The following is a 6,592-nucleotide window of genomic DNA, read 5'->3' as shown; positions in this document are numbered from 1 at the left end:
ACTTTATTTGATGACTTTCCTCTGTGCCTCAGTGCTGGCTAAGCTGGAGCTTCAGTCCAGCGACACCGAGGGCAGCACTGCGTAAAGAGTTGTTGGGGGTAACGACGTGACTAGTCCCACCTCCTGGCCTAGGCAGCTACAGTATCGCACAGGAAGACACAGTCATGTATAAAAGGTGCTGTTGCAAGATCTCACCTTTGCCCTACAGTATAGGTAGCAGACAAACTGGGAAGTTTAAAAATAAGTCTCAAATCTGCGGATAGAGAGCTCTTGATTTGTATTTATTGTGTTTAATTTGATTTAATTTGCTTTCCTGCCTCAAGTTAGGTGTAAAGAATAATATGTATGCACATTAATTGAACATATAACTGAAGTCAGCCGCTTTTAGTTTAGCTTAGGACAAATAAAATGGGAAAGTGTTAGCCAGCGCTAACTAAAGGTATAAAGATATAAGAGACAATTAAAACTGCAACCAGTGATATGCGGGCCCTTGCACGCTGCACGTCAGGGATCCAGTGGGACGGGGCCGCCAGCTCCCCGACCCGCTGGATGAGTCCGCATATTCCCGCTTGCAGTTTTAATTCTTTTCTCGATCTCGTTCGTTATTCTTCTTTAAAAAGAAAAAAAAAAAAAAGGCTTTTGTTTTTTGGCGGCTTTAACATCACATTCAAAGTCACTTTTGTATTGTTGTTGACCTTTGGTTTGGTATTAGTATTACTGCACGTACAAATGGTGTGGCTTACCCTTAGAGGGACTTGCCTTTGGAGGTCTTGCCCTCTGTGAACCTTGTGTGTTACCTCGGCGGGTAAACCGTGAACCTTGTGTTACCTCGGCGGGTAAACCGGGAATCTTGTGTGTTACCTCGGCGGGTAAACCGTGAACCTTGTGTGTTACCTCGGCGGGTAAACCGGGAACCTTGTGTGTTACCTCGGCGGGTAAACCGTGAACCTTGTGTGTTACCTCGGCGGGTAAACCGTGAGCCATGTGTATTACCTTGGCGGGGCTCGAACCCGTGTCTTCATGAGGTCGTTTCCCTCTTGGAGTTGGTGTTGTAGACCGCTGGACTATCTTCAGCGCCGGAGAATGAGTCATGGCAGGAGAAAGAGTTTCAGTGACTCAACCAACAGTCTGGTTTACTCAACAGGTAAAAGATTCTACTTTACCAAGGTTGCTATTAATGGTTCAGATTCCACCTTGGCCTGTTGATGGTGATTCAACTTTTAGTGAAGTTGAAACGTTTGGAGAAATTGAAAAAGTTTTGTATACACTACACGTTACAGGAAGATTTTTAATATCACTGCAGACCCCTTTGAAAACACATATATCTACTATCCAAAGAATGTCTGTGGCAATTTTGCTCACATTGGAATGAATATTTATGGATGGTGGAGTTATAGGTTGCAGCGAGCCAAAGATTTGTCACAATGCTGTTAAGCTCCTGCGAAGATAGATGGTGCAGTGGTTGGCACTGCTGCCTCTCAGTTAGAAGGTTGGGAGTTCAATCCCCCCCTTTTTCATGAACTTTAAAAAATATCACGGGCACACCGATCGATGAAAACACATTATTTTGATCATTTTTAATTCCAAACATGTTAAGAGTGCACAGACTAAATTTCAAGTCGGTCCAACAAAATCTGTAGGAGGAGTTCGTTAACGTACAACATGTGTGAATCGCCAAAAATTGCAACTAAATTCACCAAGGTTTCTATAAATGAAAAAGTTTTGCATACACTACACATTACAGGAAGATATTTAATATCACTGCAGACCCCCTTGAAAACATGCACATCTACTATCCAAAGAATGTCTCCGGCAATTTTGGTCGCATTTGAATGAATGTTTGTGGATGGTGGAGTTATAGGTTACAGTGAGCCAAAGATTTGTCACAATGCAGACCATCACCTGGGAAGATTGGTGGCACAGTGTTAGCAGTGTTGCCTCTCAGTAAGAAGGTTGGGGGTTTGATTTCTCCCTGTGTTATGACTTAAAAAAAAAAAATTCATACTATACCATGTCATCCAAATTATGAAAAAAAAGTCATAATACAGCAAAAAGTGACCTAAAAGTAATTTTTGGGTCACTTTTTGGACGACGTGCTATAGCATGACTTTTGGGTCACTTTTTGGCTGCCAGGCTACGGGCACACTGATTGACGAAAACAAATTCTTATGATATCTTTTAATCCCAAACATGTTAAGAGTGCACAACAGACTAAATTTCAAGTCGGTCCAACAAAATCTGTAGGAGGAGTTCGTTAAAGTACAACATGTGTGAATCGCCAAAAATGGCAACTAAATTCAAAATGGCAGACTTCCTGTTGAGTTGACGTAATGGTGCATTGTAGCTTTTTTGTACATCTTGGTGTGATACACATGTCCACCGAATTTTGTGCATGTAGGTAAATGAAGCTTGCTGGGCATCTATTTAGGGGGCGCTAGCAAGCCATTTGGCCACGCCCAGAAGACAAGATATGTCTTAATTATATTCACAGAAAATGGTTAGGCATTAGTAAATGCATATGTAACAAAATGTTTTATGTTCATAAATCTACATTTTTCTAATGGAGCTGCTTTATTCCAATGCATATACAAAGTTAGATATTGCAAGAACTCTCCTGTAATGTTTTCATGGTTGGACGACATTATGCCCTTTGGTGAATACAAATATTTTTTCAGTCCTGCTCCAGATCTCTCTGCAGTACTGCCGGCTCCTACCACCATTTCTGTGGAGGAACGCTGATCAGGGGGAATGGGTTATGACCGCTGCTCACTGTGTCCAGGTAACAGGTACTTTATTGGTAACCTTTTCTGATCTGATATACTACTCAGTAACTGTTACACGCCCTGGTTTTTATATCATCTCACTTGCACAAATTTTCCGTCTCCTCTCCTTCGTGCATTACCTCTCTTTTAATGCATCACTGTGGAAAACAAACAAACAAACAAACAAACAAACAAACAAACAAACAAACAAATCCCAGCCCAAACAGTCCCAGATCTGTGCATGTGTTCCTCAGTGATGTTGTCCTGAACCATAGTGATGGAACAGAGCAGTACAGGAGTGTCTGCAGTTTTCATATTCATCCTTAGTGGAACAATAACAGCATCTCCTCTGGGTCAGTCTATCACTTATTACCTTTTCATGTCGTATATTTTGTGTAAAGGTTTCTTATTTTTGTTTAGCATCTTCCCTTCACAGCAGTTTGGCTTTACAGACTTTAAAATGAAAGTTGTCAGCAAATCATTGAAATCACTCTAATATTTTTAGTCAGCATGTTTCTGGTGATGCTCGTTCCTATAGAACCATTTGATGATTGTGTAACTTGAGTATGAAGCAGTCACAGTTTTTTGTTCTGTAGTAATGACTTTGCCCTGCTGTGACTGTCCTTTGATGTTTCCCTGACCTCCAATGAGAAGCTGGCCAATCTGCCCAGTTTGGGTGAGATCCCGCCTCACAACTCTTACTGCTTCATCACTGGATATGGTCACACCTCCAGTTGAGTCTGATGCAACTCCTCATACTCATAATTCTGACTAAAAACTGTGCAGTGCAAACACAAGCTGTCCTCCCAGGCTCGTCGTATATGTCTGCCTCTCTTCTGTGTGCCTTCAGCTGGTGGAGGAATGCCGAACAGGATGAGGCAAGCGTACCTTCCTTCTGTGGACCACCAGACCTGCACCAGCTCCGGCTGGTGGGGCTGCACGGTCAAAACCACCATGATCTGTGCTGGAGGAGGCGCTCATTCAGGATGCAATGTGAGTGTTTGTGATTTTCCAAAGTCATGCGTTCCAATCGAAACAAACAGCGTCTCACATGTTGAATAAAAATCCCTTCTGTGTTCAGTTGGTGAATTTGCAGAACTTTTTAAAACTAACTCACTCCAATAATCGACTTTATAGTTGATAATAACATAGAATAGAATATAGATAATAGTCAACACACACGGAAATCCACATTTTATATCAGTATTACATATCTTTTCATACAGCTATCACTGATACTGATCAGAAGATGTTTGTGGTTTTACTTTTACAATATTATTTCAATAACTAAAGTATAAAATAACACCTAACACACATCTTACAAGGTTAAACGGTGATGAATCTCATCAGTCTATTCATGTAAGAAATCATGTTTATTTGTTTTTAAGTGTTGAATTTGAAATAAACAAAAATTCAGACTGAATAATCTGGCTTTCTGGATATAGATAGTCAGATTTATGTAAAGACAAACTAGGTTTGTTTTGATTATTGTTATTGTAAAAGATATCACATGTATTCCATCTTGGTCTTTGGGAAAGAACAGCTTCTCACCTGCTGATACAATGTTATATAACTCCCAAGAGCTACAGACGGTTATAAGAAAGAAAAGTATTTGTGGTTGCATATGTTGATCTTTATATTCAATCTGTGGTTCTGATCAAAATGTTTTTTTGCTTCTCCTTTGGGTGACTTTGGTGGCCCTCTTAACTGCAGGGACCCCTACCCTTGGTATGTCCATGGGAATGCCAGTTTTGTGCAATACGCCCCAGAAGCCCACTGTTTTCACCCACGTCTCTGCCTACATCACATGGATGAAGTCGGTCAATCATGGAGATGTAATATAAAACAAAAGGAGGAAAGTCAAAGACACAGACAGTTTAAAGACTCATCTGTTATATACTTTCACATCACATTTTACAGCATGTCCTGAGTTTATCACATCTTTTGAAATGAATATGCAGATGATGATATACTGAAAGTTATTTTCTTCTTCTAGGTCATGAACAATGTCTGATATGGAGGATTGCTCTGAAGTGAGCTTGTTTCCTTGGTCAAATCTTCCACAAATAAACTTGGTCAAAATAAAAAAAAAAAGTAGTGTTTTAAACATCTTTCTAACTGCCTGATATCCTTTTATAAGTGTTGAAGTTATCTCTTAAAAAACATTTCTCATTATGACATTGATGAATAGCATAGTAGAGTCCGTGAATTGCATAGCAACAGCAAGATAAACTCCAAAATTCAGGTAACTGCCTAATAATCCATTATCAGGTCTTCCAAAACTTCACATTCAACACTTTTCCATTTAAAACTGCATGTGAGCATTATCAGCACTCAGCAAACTACTTTATGACAGAAATAGGACAAATACGAGCAGAATGAGGGGATGAACTGGGGACTCAAAGATAGACTGTTTTTTTTTTTTTTTTGACATAATGCATAACGTTCTGATTCGGAGTCCTGACAATGTGTTCTGAGTAAAAGTTGACATTTATTTTGCAGCCTTTTGTCTTCTCTTATGGTGAACTTGTCCTTTTCTATCATTCGTGCTTTTATTCAAAGTTTAAATCTCTTTTTGCTCCAGTTAGAAACTACAATTTTTCTGATCGATGTTAAATAAAAGGAAGGATTGTGGCACTCTTTCTTTTGCGGTTTTGTGACATTTTAGAGGGAAAAGGCCATGTTGTGGTACAATAGTGTCTGCATATAGTGGAAACTGCACCCATGTTGCAGCTGCGGTAGTCAGAATGGAAACAACACTTAACAGACTGACTGCAGCCACTGGAGATACTCATTAAACTTTGTATGTCTTAAACATTTTTACAGGGTCGTCATTGCGTTTCAATCCAGCTCTCCAATCTCTCTCACCTTTTTATATATATCTGGTAAATGTTAGTGATTGTTAGAAGCATATTTTATTGAATGTTTCATTTGACCTTGAAACTCTTGAGTCTCTTCCATAAATAATTTTAAAGTAGGGCCTGTGGGGAGGTTGTAATAACCATAATCTATTAGGATGTACTTGGGTATTAGTCACATGCAGCTCCCAGACATACTTTTATTATCACAGGATTGCTGTAGTGGATGCTTCTAGCAAGGCTCTTTAAAGTTGAAATAAAAAATGTGCTCTTAATACTAAATGGACCCTGTGTTATTTATCACATTTGTACATTTGCTCTAAGAAGGACTTTTTTGAGCAAAAAAGAAACACTGAAAACCTTTTTTTAAAGTATCACTTGCTTAGCTCCAAACAATAATTTAATTGCATACAGTAATAAATTGACTGGATATTAAGTAGTGATGTTACAGATGTATGGCATATTTCACTGATAAAGCAGTCTGAGGGTCAACATATGCAGAAAAACTTTACGGGATGGGAAAATAATAGAGCTCAGATTATACAAGCTGTGAAAGTGTTGCTCAGCAGCTAGGATGTGAAGCTGGTTTGTGCAACAAGAACACAACACAACACAAAGCTCTGTATTGTTTCCTTTGCCAAAAACTAAGATCCCAAATTTCAGAGAGGCATAGCATAACTTAAATAAATATAAATACATGTCTTCAAATTAAAATCATAGGACTCAAGGTGTGTTTTATCCCCTGATGCCTGAACAGTTTTGTCCAACGCAATTGTCTGTCTCCTTTAAACCTTCCTGTGCAGCAGCAACCCTCACAGCACACTACCTACGCTGCACCTACACAGTACCTGCAGGGCCTCATGAATACTTATCAAAGGCTTAAAGTGGAGTTCTGCTCTATTGCCTCAGGGTTGTTCCTGTAAGCCTTAAACAGTGATGTTAATCTATATTAATCAACGACCTGTAAACTGC

General features: G+C 39.4%; 1 pseudogene; it reads left to right on the top strand.

Annotated features, from left to right (window-relative positions):
- The first annotated feature begins 2,748 nt into the window (after positions 1-2,748).
- Positions 2,749-6,543, top strand: LOC138199014 (elastase-1-like; annotated as a pseudogene).
- The last annotated feature ends 49 nt before the right edge of the window (positions 6,544-6,592 follow it).

Source organism: Embiotoca jacksoni, unplaced genomic scaffold (genome assembly GCF_022577435.1).
Source record: "Embiotoca jacksoni isolate LCO1_2020_lvr unplaced genomic scaffold, fEmbJac1.0.p SCAF_1, whole genome shotgun sequence".
NCBI classification, from domain to species: Eukaryota; Metazoa; Chordata; class Actinopteri; family Embiotocidae; genus Embiotoca; species Embiotoca jacksoni.
The sequence above is the reverse complement of the archived record's forward strand: the minus strand, read 5'-3'. Positions and strand labels throughout refer to the sequence as shown.